Here is a 14814-nt window from a genome sequence, read left to right as displayed (position 1 = left end):
TGCTGGTTCTGCTGCTGTTTCTGCTGCTGTTTCTGCTGCTGGTTCTGCTGCTGGTTCTGCTGCTGGTTCTGCAGCAGGTTCTGCTGCAGGTTCTGCTGTTTCTGCTGCTGGTTCTGCTGCTGGTTTGCTGCTGCTGCTGGTTCTGCTGCTGGTTCTGCTGGTTCTGCTGCTGGTTCTGCTGCAGGTTCTGCTGCTGGTTCTGCTGCTGGTTCTGCTGCTGGTTCTGCTGAAGGTTCTGCTGCTGGTTCTGCTGCTGGTTCTGCTGCTGGTTCTGCTGCTGGTTCTGCTGCAGGTTCTGCTGCAGGTTCTGCTGCTGGTTATGATGCGATCTTCTCTTTACTGCATGTCTAAAGTTTTATCATCTGTCTTTATGCTTTAACTAGGCCGTTTCCTCCGGTTCTCTGATCCAATCTAAAGACAAACTTCTGTTTCTGAGCTCATAATTTACTATTAATCTGTTTTACTGCCTTCTGGATTTACTTTTCTCTATTTTTATGCTTTAATTTATTATTTTATTTGCTAATAATCCAATTTATTGCTATGCTGTTGGTCATTTGCAAACACAACTCTGGTTTATCTCTCCAGCTTTTCCAGCCTTTATGCCTGATTGATCTCATAAACCAGAGTTCAGGTTTAATCTGAATGTGTGTCATAAATCCTGCCTCTCAAATGCTTCAGCCTGTCTGATGTGGGATCGGCTCTCAATCGTCCTGAACTTCCTGTCAGTGTTATCGTGTCCTCACGTTGACACCGGTCCGGCTCCGTCCGCCTCCAGCCCAGCAGCACTCCACGCTGTTGCCATAGCGACAGAGGCCGTCGGTCAGCACCGCCCGGTCCGTCAGCACCGCCCGGTCCGTCCAGCTGCAAACACAGACACTCCAGTAAGCAGCCTGTTTGCCTTTCCTGCAGCTGCATCCTCATTAAACGCGCTGATTAATTTCCTGCAGCAGGGTGAGTGTCTAGTCAAAGCCCGCCCCCCGTCAGCCCGGCTAGTCGAGACCAGCAGAGGAGCGTCCTGACATCTCCAGTTTCCTGGAGCCTGTCCTGACATGAGGCCGCCTGCATACTTTCCATTCTGATGGTTCTGTAACTCAGAGCCAACAGAACCTCTCACTAGAAATGGCCTAGTTAAACTTTAACTAGGCCATTTCTCCAGCTGATCTCCACTGATCCAACAGTTCTTTTAGAAAAACAGCAGAAATCAAAGAGTTTTATGATTAATCGGTTAAATTGATGCATGCTGCAGAATTTTATTTCAACTCTTGAGTGTTTTTAAATGACATCAGAAATACATTTCAAAAACAGAAATTGGAAATTCAATTTTATTTTAAATAAGATGCAATGTGAGAATCTGCAGCTAAAAAAACTAAATATCAACATGTGGAAATGTCAGACCTTAAAATCAATACATATATTGATCTGGAGATTAATAATCTGACAGAAAAAGACACTTTTTAGGGGATTTTACTTTTATTTTTACAGAATTTGAATCATGGGAAGCTAAATCAGAGTGAGAACTTTTATATATTTATCATCTTAAAAGTTCAGAAGTTTCTGTTTGACTCACCATCAGTTCAACCCAAAAAATAAATATTTCTACCAATAATCCATAAAGATCTGCACAACCAGAGGCTCTTCATGGAGATTCATTTTCTGTTCACAGAATTTGAACAGTGAAGCTCAAACTGGAACAAAGAACGTTTTGGGTTTGAAATGTTTGAAATGTTTGAAATGTTTCTTTTCCTGCACAGTTTGTTGCTTCCTGCTCCGACTGCGTTTCACTAAATGTCCTTTTTAGAATCTGTTGACTTCAGTTATCAGTGAAACAGATGAATTAGTTATTTCAAAAATCAATCATATGATTAATTGTGATTATTCAAGATATAATTAACTTATGTTAAGATGCATTTAAATGTTTAAGCAACAAAATAAAATGTACTAAATATTTATTGTCAAACATTTAAAAAAATTATTTTATTTCTATAGCTGATACAGTGAGGAGATAATAATAATAATAATAATAATAATAATAATAATAATAATAATAATAATAATAATAATAATAATAATAATAATAATAATAATAATAATAAAAGTCTCCAGACCTGTCGTGGTCCAGACTCTGTCCCTGGATCGCCATCCAGAACCCGGACAGGAGAACCAGAACCAGAACCAGCATCCTCCTTCCTGTGGTTACAGAACTGGGAAGTTTTCCAGTCCCAGTGCTCCCAGTGCTCCCAGTGTTCATCCGAGGAGAATCCAGTTTCCTGACATGCTGTGAATCTCCAGCCGGTCAGATGAACCTCCTGTCTGCAACAAACCCAGTTTAACCATTAATCCCAGTCAGAATCGGGTTCCGTCCTCCCCGGTCTCTCCGGCCGCCTCTGATTGGTCGCTTGTTGGTGCCGGTGAGTCGCGTGCCGCTCCGGTTCGAACAAAGGAACTGATTTGTTTTTGTTGTTTCCTCCCGGAAATGCGCCCGAACCCGAACCGAACATGCGGTTCCCCCGCAGAGGGCGGCCTGAAACCCGAACCCAAAGAGGGCGGTACCGTGAGCCCTGGAGCCACCGAACCCACCGCCCCGGGCCGCAGGACCAGAACCTGGACCAGAACCCTTCATCCGCTTTAGAGGCGATGTTTATGGAACCCGGTTCTAATCAGAACCTTTTGGACCTCTTTCTCTAGAAACACGGTCCAGATCATTTTAGATCCCAAAACAAAACTGCAACAATTAATCAACTCCTGACGATTAATCGATACAAAACCGGTCAGACTTTCTGTTTCACCACTGAAACCTTTTTGTTTTTTTTAAAGATGCAAATAAACAAATATATTCATATTTTTAAACTAGAAAATAAACTTTTTGCCTGAAGTGCCGTAAGAAAAATAATCCTTGAAAAGCTCGACTCTTTCTGCTCCACTGTTCACCAGTATGGATCACTTATTGATTAACTGATCAGTAACTAGATAGCAAAAGGTGCTTAATATGAGATTTGTTTCAGATTTTGAAGCAGATAAAGTTAAACTTTGACACATGATGAGATTTTTCCATTTAAAGATGAACCGATTACTAAATTAGTTGGTCATTATTTCAAAAATCTATTGATCACAATGAATCGTTTCAGTAACAACTAAACACTTGGTGAAAAGTTATTTATCTAGATTAGTTCTGCTGATGACGGTGATGATGCACATGGCGACAGTAGAGAGGAACAGCTCACTTTAAACAAGGAGAAACTCCAGATGAAGACAGAACTTTCTAGAGAACTAAAGTTTGCAGAGTTCATAGAGAGACAAACACAGAAGCTTCGAGCCACAACAACAGAAATGGAGAAATTAATCCTGATGAGAAAAGAAAACATTACCATTGGGTTTGGGTCGATCTCTGCATCCAGGAACGAGACGCGGCTGAACCAGAAGAACTTTCTATGAAGATTTTACATAACCGTCAACTTCATGAAAGGAACAAAACTTAACATAGAAATAAAGACTCTGCAGTATTTATATGATATAAAATAAACAAAAGTAGAGATAAAATCAACAGAAACACCAAATCACTGAACCAGGAGAACTTTCAATGGAAACTAAATAAAGAATCATTTAAGGATCAGAAAATACCTTCACCAAAAGGATGGACATTCGTTTTAACAGACACCATATCAATAAAAAATCCCATAGAAACATAAAATATTTCATCTGTTTTTATTTTACAGGCTGATGTAGAAATTCAGTTTCCATAAAAAATAAAACAGAAAAACGTCTTTAGAGCCGGCTTCAAAGAATCAGAATATCATTTAAAACTTTAAATATTCCCTCTAAAATTGTTCTGAATAGATGAAGTTCTGCTGTTTTTGTGTTTTAAACTGAGATTATTCAACAGTTAAAAACTGAGCAGCGATTCAGTGGCGCCCCCTGCAGGTCTGGAGGAGGAAAATCCCCCATAAATTACTAATTTACCGTCTAGTGGCGCCTCCAGCCTGACATTCATGTTCCAATCTTCAGAAAAATGAATCAAAATCCTGAGTGAAAACCAGAGAACAGAAGATGATCTATGGATGTTTGATTTCTTCAGAAATGTTTCTAATGTTCGTTCTTCTCAGCTTCAGATTATCCAGGAGCAAACGGTCAGTTCTGTTTTCATAAAATGTAAAGTTTTCATTTCTGAATTAGGAGAGAACCAAGAGGAATATTTGAATTTCCTCATCATGCAGAGACAGTTTCCACCAGCAGAGGGCGCTGTGGGTTCACCATGGGTCTCCTCCTCTTCCTCCTCTTGCTCCTCTTCCTCAGCAGGAGCTCAGAAGCTACAGGTTTCTGTCAGCAGCAGCAGCAGCAGCAGCAGCAGCAGCTGCAGCATCATGATGAAGCGGCTCAGGTTCTGGTCTCTGCTGTGGGTAAGCAGCTGATTTACAGGAATTATGTGATTTTATTCTTATTATTTCATGTAGTTTTTTCATTTCCAAGATGTTTTTGTTTTCTAGAGATAAATCTGAATACATCAGTTTTTATTGGCTGAAAATGTTTATTTAAAAAATTCTAATCCAGTTTAGTTTTAAAGCCATTGGAGGAATATTTCGTTTCTGATCTCTGATGTGTTTTTGTGTCGTGTTGCTTCAGGTTTGTGTTTTCCGAGTCCAGTCCGGGTTCTGCTGGCACGACCTGGACAACAGCGAGTACGATGCTGGCCTCTGGACCGACCCGACGAGTACAACATGATCGACTGCGGAGGTCAGAGGTCGATCAGAGACGCAGCTTCAGACCTGCATTAAATACAGAATAATTAACTGAATGGAGTTTAGCAGCTGTTTACTATAAAACTGTACAGTTTATTGTAGTTTTGTTGCAGTAACTTACATTTTAGATGATTTTTTTATTCTAATTTGAGTGAAAAAAACATTTAATGAGTGGAGAGCAAAAAAATTAGTTTGAAATAATTTAATAAAATCAACAAGGCTCTATTTTTATTGATTGATTCATTTTTTGGGGGGAAAATCTTTTTCTCTTCTGTTTGGAGAATGTTCTGTAATTTAATTGTGTATCTAACTTTCATAGAACAGAACAAATAAAGAATAATATATATATATTTGAAAGAAGCTGAGTTAACTGTATAAATGTTTCTCCAGGTCGTCGTCCTGCAGCTCCGGTTCGTATTTGTTGAGTGTTTAGTGTGAAGGCAGCAGCAGATCCGCCTGCAGCAGCAGATCCGCCTGCAGCAGCAGATCAACCTGCAGCAGCAGATCAGCCTGCAGCAGCAGATCAGCCTGCAGCAGCAGATCAACCTGCAGCAGCAGATCAACCTGCAGCAGCAGATCAACCTGCAGCAGCAGATCCGCCTGCAGCAGCAGATCAACCTGCAGCAGCAGATCAACCTGCAGCAGCAGGTCCGCCTGCAGCAGCAGATCCGCCTGCAGCAGCAGGTCGGCCTGCAGCAGCAGATCCGCCTGCAGCAGCAGATCCGCCTGCAGCCTCCATGTTTCTGTGCTGAATCGTTTCCTGTCTCAGGGATGGAGATGTCTTGGCTGCTGAGGCCTCCAGAACTGGTCAAGTCCGGCCAGGTCTTCACCGTCGTCTACTCCGTCACGGCCCGCGACTCCTTCTACCACTGGGCCGTCCAGAACCGCGTCTTCTCCCACAGGTCAGCCGGGTCCAGAACCGCCAGGCGGTTCTGGGAGCGGTTCCTAACCTGGTGGTTCTGTCTTTAGCTCGATAACGGACGCTGCTTCGGCCCGACGGTTCTGTGAACAACAAGACTGTCCGTCCAGCTGGACCGAGGCCAACGGAGAGAACTGCTGCATCCATCATGCCAACATCCACTCCTGTCCAATGGGATACATGGTGAGGTTCTGTTGGTACCACGGTGGGACCGGGAGGTTCTGTTGGTACCACGGTGGGACCGGGAGGTTCTGTTGGTACCACGGTGGGACCGGGAGGTTCTGTTGGTAAAATTCTTCACATGCATATTAAAATAAACTCATAATAAATATAAAAATCTCCTCCATCTTTATCTTTTGTCCTAAATTAGTGGATCATTTATAAAAATGTCCATGTTTGTGTTTTACAGCGTTTAGATCTGAGGACAAAGAAATGAAAGTTTATTTTCTAAACCTGCTGGTTCTGTTTTCAGACTGAGAGCATCTGTGGCCCCTGGATTCCTGACGACGGTAAAATCTTCACTCACACCGTTTCCACCACTGGGAAGATGAGCCAGACCAACTGGACCGCCAAGGCCAGCAGACCTGAGCGCCACAGCAGCAGCACATCCAGAACACATGAAACCAGATCGACTTTTAATAACCAAAGAGCAAAATGGAAAAAAGCTCAACGCCAAAACCAGCAGTAGAATTTAAATGTTTAAAGAAAAACTGATAAATTATGTTAAAGGTTTTATAAAAGAATTTCCATCAAATTTTAAAAAGTAAAATGTTTGTTTATGTCGCCGCATGCTGATGATTCACGACTTTACATTTCAGGAGTTTTTAGGTTGGTGATAAAGAAGTTTATAATGTTTTTAGTTTTTGAATAATTGCTGTATTTTATTATTTTACAAAAGCTTTCCTTGAGTTTCCATATTTCAGTGACGTCAGCATGTCCACGGCGGCCATCTTGTTTTCCACGGCGGCCATCTTGTTTTCCACAGTGGCCATCTTGTTTTTCACAGATTCTACGTTGAATTCAGGTCAAAATATAAACTCAGGCAAAAATGTTTTCTTCCCGAGGATAAAGAAAACATTTAGGATAATTAAATAATAATTTTCTGAAAAGTCCAGGACAAAAAATCCAAGTTTTTCTCATTGAAGAACTTTTTTCTGGTAATATTTTGACTATATTCCTGTAATTAAAGTCTGGCTGTAATAAGTCTGGATGTCTGAAAAAAGCCAGTTTTGAAAATAATTTCTGTCATTTCTAATTAATTTATTAGAAAAGAAACCCAGATTACAATCAGAAATTGAATATGTTAAAATTACATAATTAAACCATAACAGGAACGTATTTCCTGGTAGTTGGATCATAAATGATTATTTTTGTGAACACCTCCTGATCCCTGCGCGTCGTCTTGCAGGTGGTTCTGTTCCATCCGGGTCTGACCTCGCTGATCGCTCACATCCGGGTGGGAACCATGCAGGCGGCGCTGGAGGCCAAGAGCACCGTCCTGCCGGCTGTCGGTCCGTCTGGCAATGAAGCAACAAAAACTGATCAACAAGATTGATCTGAATAAGTGAACTTTGCTTTCCTCCAGTTTGTGGAGATAAAACCTGTGAGGATGGAGAGAACTGCTCCACCTGCCCAGCTGACTGCGGCGAATGTCCCATGAGTCCCAGCACCAAGGTGGCCATCGGCCTGCCGCTCGGCCTGCTCTGCCTGTCCTTCATCCTGACGGCAGTGGTGAGAAACCAAACCAAACCAAACCACAACAACCCAAACCAAACCACAACAAACCAAACCAAACCACACTAAACCAAACCAAACCACAACAAACGATTCCTTCAGCATGAAACAGAAACCAGTCAGGAATCTGTTTCTGCAGTGGCTGAAGTACCAGAAGGAGAAGCTGCTGTGGGACGAGAGCTGGATCATCGACTTCTCCACGATCAAACAAGGTACCAGTGTTCCGAGCCGGGAGGGGAACCGGGTCAGAACTGGACCTAAACCGGGTCCAGTTGGACCTGACGCTGGGTGTTCTGATCGTAGATCCGGAGGCCCAGCTGACCATGGGGAGCATCATGAGCGTCCCGCCCGGACACACCGACAGCAACATCAGCTGTGTGACGGCCATCAGCTCCTGCAGCGCGCAGCCGGCCAGCCGGAGGGCGCCGTTCACCTGCACCGGCATTTAGTACGCACATCAAACTGAGGGCCGGGGGCCGAATACGGCCCGCCGTAGCTGATTATGAGGCCCTCTAGACTCCAGAGAGAAACATCAATAAAACTTAAAGATAATAGTTTTATGCTTAAAACCATTTTTATCTGTATTTTACTAAATTGCATCAATCAGTCCCTCCAGGATTTTGCAAACGTACAAAATATTTCTCTAATGTATAATTGTGAGTTTATTGCTAATTTTCTGTAAAATCTTTTGGTTAATCAATCAATCAAATCAATGATCTGGGTTAAGCAGATAATAGCCCCCACCTGCAGGTGGCAGTGTTACTTACTTTGACTAAGTCTTACTTGATGTTAACTTACAGTTTGTGATTTTACTTACATGAATTATCATTACTTTGGTCTTTAAAATAACAAAATTTCCACTTTATGTTCTGATCCGTCTGTTGATGTAATTTCTGATTTTATTCTTCAGGACTTTTTACCTTTTCAGGCTTGACTAATTTTTTGGACGGATACTTTTTGCTTTTCTTGGTTAAATATATGTTGAAGTGGTAATACTCTGACTATAGCAACCAAAAATAATTACATCAAAAATATTGAAAATTCTTTGCTAGTTTATTTCCAGAGAATCAGTGATTTTTTTTTTTATCTTGAAAGTAAATCACATAAAACAATCAATAATTCTGGAGGGACAGATCAAAGTGAAAATCTGTTCAGTATTTATAGCAGAACTTATTGGATATATACATTTATTATCATAAAAATCGATACGTTCCGGCCCTTTAAGAACATTTGAAATGTTTCCCAAACTGCAGATGAGTTTGATTCAACCTGCCTAAACCGTCTCTCCTCTGCAGCGACGGCAGAACGGTGGCCATCAAAAAGATCCAAACCAAAACCTTCTCTCTGTCCAAAACCATCAGGCAGGAGGTCAAACAAGTCCGGTAAGAGACAAGCCAATAACTGTCCCTGAGCTGCAAACATCTCTGACTCCGTCCTCTGATCAGGGAACTCGACCATCCCAACCTGTGTAAGTTCATCGGCGGATGCATCGACGTGCCCAACGTCGCAATAGTAACAGAGTACTGCCCCAAGGGAAGCCTCCATGACGTCCTCCTGAACGAGGAGATCCCCCTGAACTGGGGCTTCAGGTGAGCAGCACCTGCAGCAGCACCTGCAGCAACACCTGCAGCTGCAGCAGCTTCTGAGTGTTGTTGGCGTGATGATGACTCTCCCTCGCTGTGGCCGCCAGGTTTTCCTTCGCCACAGACATCGCCAGGGGAATGTCGTACCTCCACCAGCACAAGATCTGTCATGGCCGACTCAAGTCCCTGAACTGCGTGTTGGACGACCGCTGGGTGTGCAAGATAACAGGTGCAGCTGCTGTCTCTGCGTCCAGCAGCTGCTGTCTCTGCGTCCAGCAGCTGCTGTCTCTGCGTCCAGCAGCTGCTGTCTCTGCGTCCAGCAGCTGCTGTCTCTGCGTCCAGCAGCTGCTGTCTCTGCGTCCAGCAGCTGCTGTCTCTGCGTCCAGCAGGACAACTATAGAAACTCACACATATCTAAACGTCGATGCTTTCAAAGCGAGTCGAGATCATGGTGTTATTCAGCTCTGATTGAACCTTTACAAACTGCAGTAAACATTGTGTTGATGGGAGCCAAGCAGAAACTAAACCTTCACAACCAAAGAGGTTAAAAAGCCAGAATCTGGATGTGTTCACATCCGACACATTTGACCCGTTTTAAACGGATCACAACTCATTTCTCATCCGCTGCAAAAGTCTCAGAAATAATTCAGCCAGAAATAGTTTAGCCATTTTTTCAGAGATATGCAGATGAAATTCAGTCAGTAGCTAACCTGTTGACTGACTAGCTAACTGACCAGCTAACTCACTAACTAGCTGATCAGCTAACTGACTAACAGTCACTGCAATCCCTGTCTAATCCTATAGATAACTCACTAGTTAACTGACTAAATAACTAGTTAACTGACTAACAGTCACAGCTGTAACGTTGTATGAAGTGTGAGGCTTCTGTCCATCAGCTCTTCCCTCTGAAGGGGGTTTCAGTGTTTGTTCTGCCTCCAGACTTCGGGTTGAGGGTTTACCGGCGGGACGACGCGGCCGAGCCTCTGTCCTCCTACCAGCGGAGACTCCTGGACGTCTACATGCCGCCCGAGTTTCAGAGCTCCAGCATGGAGCCGACACTCGCTGGAGACGTGTTCAGGTTTATGATGGTTCCCATTATGACCAGTTAGACCAGCTGTCACAACTCAAGAAATAACTGCTGAGAATCAGGCTGAGGGTCAAACTATTTTATTGATTTATTGAATTTTTGGTTCTTGAATATTGAATAATGTTATAACATTTAGAGAATAAAGCAGAAATATTATAAAACATGCAGAAAACAAAAATGTATTATCTGAACTTTTTTAATTAAAATAGTTTATAATCATTTTAAGAGAAACTTCTAGTAAAATTAGTTTGTAATTCTATTAATGTTACAAACATTTTCTCGTAGCCTGACATTAATACTCCAACAGAGTGAACGACTGAAAATCCACTTTCTGAAAATGTTTTATATCATTTGTCTTTTAGAAAAGAAACTGAAACAATCAGACCTGATAGAAATCTGAGGTTTTATTTTGAAATCAAAGCTCCTGAAAATGTTTGAGTTGAAGTTTTGCAGACAGAAACTGATCAGCTGTGGATTTCCCTCCCAGTTACTCCATCATCCTTCTGGAAATAGCGACTCGCAGCGACCCGGTCCCAGTAAGCTGCTGCTGCTCCCGATCGCACCGTTAATGGTTGAAGGAATCGTTAAAGTATCTCTCCCTCTGCAGCCTGAAGACGCGGCCCTGGAGAGCGCCTGGTGTCCGCCGCTGCCTGAGCTGATCTCCAGTAAGGCTGACAGCGCCTGTCCTTGCCCTGCTGACTACGCAGAGGTGAGACCACAAACAGTTCAGTCTACAGACTGAGACGGACTCGTCTGACCGCCTCTCCTCTCCTGACCGCCTGGTTTATTGAAGCTGATCCGTCGCTGCCGCTCCCACAACCCGGCCCACCGACCCACTTTTGATCAAGTCAAGAAGTTCGTTCACCGGATCAACCCGGTCAAAGTCAGCCCAGTGGACATGATGATGAACCTGGTAGATCAGCAAAACACGCCGCTTCAAATCATCAAATTCAGGAGTTATTGCCTAAAACAAGTTTCTGTCTTAGTCAGAAATTATTTCTGTTAGTTTTATGTCAAGTGAACTTTTTACGCTAGAAAGGACAGTTGGTGAGATTTTGTGTTTTTAGATTAGATTTAATGTCTGACCATTTTTGCAGAAAAAATAAATGAACTTAAATGTTCTGTTAGCTGGAAAAGGCCTGTTGAATGTTATGAAGATTCAAACTGGAGGATCTGATTGATTGATTGATTGATTGATTGATTGATTGATTGATTGATTGATTGATTGATTGGTTTCAGATGGAGAAGTACAGCAAACACCTGGAGGTCCTGGTGGCTGAGAGGACTCAGGATCTGATGCTGGAGAAACAGAAAACCGACCGGCTGCTGTACAGTAAGATCCTCGAGTGCAGCAGAGATCACCTGGAAGTGATCAGTTTCCTGTGGATCGATCATCAATGATCCTTCCTCCGGTTAAACTCCTGAACCCGACGTTTATCTCTCAGTCTGAACTTTACAGGCATTGAGGGAAGCAGTTCAGGTTTCCTTGTTTTACAGAGCAGATGTCCAGGCCACCGTGCATGGACATCCTCCACCTGTCCTCCACCTGTCCTCAACCTGTTCTCAACCTGTTCACCTCACCTATTCACCTGTCCTCCACCTGTTCACCTGTCCCCCACCTGTCGTCCACCTGTTCACCTGTCCTCCACTTGTACACCTGTCCCCCACCTGTCCTCCACCTGTCTGAATGTGTGTGTCTCCTGCAGGTATGCTTCCTAAGCAGGTAGCTGATGATCTGCGTCAGGGGAAACAGTCTCAGGCTCAGAGCTACGTCAGCGCCACCGTCTTCTTCAGGTATCTCCTTCAACTCCTGCAGATCAGCAGCCGAACGTCCATGAAAGTTTTACATCAGAAAGTGTTGCGTTGCAGAACTTATTTAGCAAACAGCCTCATCACCTGGTGGGTCTGTGCCTTACCAGAGGCACGACACCTGAATCTGAAGTCCAGTCTGCGGGTCAGAACCGGGTCAGAGGCTGCGATCAACGCTCCAACAGAGACGCTCTTTTTCTTGGCTTCCATGTCTGATGATCCGATGCTGTCGGCTCTGAATGACTTTACAATCCATCCACAGACGGCGGCGGCCATCTTTACTGCTGTGTAGACGTTCTTCTTCTGCGTTTCTGTGTCCGGTTCTCACAGAAGTCTTTAACTCGCAGTATGAAGGAAATGTGATGTCAGCTAACACTCTGGGTTGATGTCAGAGATGTGATCGCAGCCTGATGCTGTTTCCGGTCGGTTGCAGCGACATCGTCGGCTTCACCCAGCTGTCCAGCAGCAGCACTCCCTATCAGGTGGTCGACTTCCTCAACAAGCTCTACACAACGTTCGACGACATCATCGACAACTACGACGTCTACAAGGTGGAAACCATCGGAGACGCCTGTGAGAGCAGAAACACAACCTGACCATCTCCATGCACCTTAAGAGCTAGCCTGGAAGCTAACTCTGAGAGCTAGCCTGGGAGCTAACTCTGAGAGCTAACTATGAGAGCTAACTCTTAGAGCTAGCCTGGAAGCTAATTCAGAGCTAGCCTGGGAGCTAACTCTGAGAGCTAACTATGAGAGCTAACCATGTGAGCTAACTCTTAGAGCTAACTCTGAGAGCTAGCCTGGAAGCTAACTCAGAGCTAGCCTGTGAGCTAACTTTGTTTTGGTTGCCCTGTGCAGACATGGTGGTGTCCGGCGTCCCCCAGGAGAACGGGATCCTTCACGCCTCAGAGATCGCCAGCATGGCTCTGGATCTGGTCGCCGTCTGTCGCACCTTCAGGATTCCCCACAAACCCGGCATGCAGCTGCAGATTCGGGCGGGGATTCACTCCGGTGCGCGTGCAGACGGCTGGGAAGCTGAAACGATCATGAGTTGTTCTCTGAACGTCTCTCTCCGTTCAGGTCCGGTGGTGGCCGGAGTGGTGGGGACCAAGATGCCTCGGTACTGTCTGTTCGGAGACACGGTCAACACGTCGTCCAGGATGGAGTCCACCAGCCTGGGTACGACCAAACTGCACAATCAGATCAGGTTTTATAGGCTGCATTCACACCAGTCCTGTTTAGTTCGGTTTAATCCACCTCCAGTCCATTCGTCCAGAAAGTCAAGTTTGTTTGGGGAGGTGTGAATGAGAAAACGAAATCTGGTCCACTACAAACCTCAGCTGGGTTGGTTGATGTCAACTCTGGTGTGATTTGAATGCATATGTGAATGCTAAGCAGACCAGAAACTGCTCCACAAACAGGAAGTTGGCTACAGAGCATGGCATTCTGGGTAAATACAAAACACACATGCTAACCTAGTGGGAGAAATGGCTCCTGGTCTTTAGGCAGAGACTAAAGCGAAATAAAATCTGATGCCTCCATTTTTGTTTCCTTTTGGTGAAGAAGGAAGTTGTGCTCAGTGTCTTCAGTGGTTCTTGGTGCAGCGCCCCCACAGGCCAGGAGGGGAACAGGGTTTGGTTGATTTGATGCAGTGCAGAGAGAAAGAGAACGCCGTCCTGAATTAGGTGGTATGGCCCTTTAAGAAGCTGCCTCTGTGTCCGTCCAGCCCTGAAGATCCAGTGCAGCTCCAGCGCCTTCTACCTGCTGGAGGAGATCGGCGGCTACGTGTTGGAGTGCAGAGGAACGCTCCAGGTCAAGGTGAGCCCTCCACCAGAATCCAGTCAGGCTGCTGCTGGGAGCACTGGAGGCCGCCCAGTAACTGGACCTGTCCCTGTTCCCTGCAGGGCAAGGGAGACATGGTGACCTACTGGCTGGAGGGCAAGAGGACGACTGGGCCGGACAGCAGGGCCAATCCCAACACGGAACCAGACAAGGATCCGTTCCTGGTGCCGGGGTTCGTCAGCGACGATCTGCTCATGGATCCGGCCTGATCCAGAACTTCACCGCCGACGATCCGAGTTTCAAACTCTTCCTGTGGCAGAAGAGAGGAAAAGTCTAGAACCTTCTGTGAATTTATTCAATTAGTTGGCTGTTTATTAGGACGGAGCTTCATGACCAGGATAAAAAAAATACAACAAAATTCAGAGAATAAAGTCAGAAAATGACCAGAAAATAATAAAATAATAAATTAAAACCAGAGTTTAACTTCATAAATTCATTTTACTGCAAACAACTTTATTCTCATAATATTTTGATTTTATTGTAATTTTTTAGCCTGGTCTGAATTCTCTGTTTAGTTTATTAAGAATCATGAATATTCTCAATCGTTCGAAAATTATTTATTTAGATAGTTTATTATTAGATGCATTGGTTCTTATGTGCATTAATTTTATAATACATAAACGTCATATAGAACTCAATAAAATATTATTTATTGCATTATTTATAAAAAATTAGAAAATAATGAATGTTTATGTCTTTCAGTATCTCATAATTATTCACAGATGATTTAAAGCTTTTAAAATAATCTAATTATGATCATTTCTTCTTTATAGTTAATAGATTACCTCAGAGCAATAAGAATAAAATAAAGCAGAAATGTTGGTTTAATTTTGTGTTACAAAGAAATAAAGAATTTTCTGTTTTTATCTCAAACCAACAATCTCATCGTTTTTCTCTGTGGATGAAAATTAATTCATCCTAATCTATAATTTGTGTGAATGTTTCACTTCCTCTCATCAGGTCCAGGTTCTTAAAGCCTCTAATCAGCATCATTGGATCCAGGTGATATAATCCAGGTGAGATAATCCAGGTGATATAATCCAGGTGAGATAATCCAGGTGAGATAATCCAGGTGAAATAATCCAGGTGAGATAATCCAGGTGAGATA

General features: G+C 43.6%; 2 pseudogenes; one reads left to right on the top strand and one right to left on the bottom strand.

The window, feature by feature from the left end:
* LOC129376706 (nephronectin-like) overlaps positions 1–2451 on the bottom strand; it is a 12398-nt pseudogene extending 9947 nt beyond the window's left edge.
* Positions 2452–2473: 22 nt separating this feature from the next.
* LOC129376510 (atrial natriuretic peptide receptor 1-like) lies at positions 2474–14005 on the top strand (annotated as a pseudogene).
* The last annotated feature ends 809 nt before the right edge of the window (positions 14006–14814 follow it).

This window comes from Poeciliopsis prolifica, unplaced genomic scaffold (assembly GCF_027474105.1).
Source record: "Poeciliopsis prolifica strain line A6 unplaced genomic scaffold, Auburn_PproV2 SCAFFOLD044, whole genome shotgun sequence".
Lineage (NCBI taxonomy): Eukaryota > Metazoa > Chordata > Actinopteri > Cyprinodontiformes > Poeciliidae > Poeciliopsis > Poeciliopsis prolifica.
This window is presented reverse-complemented; position numbering and strand designations above follow the sequence as displayed.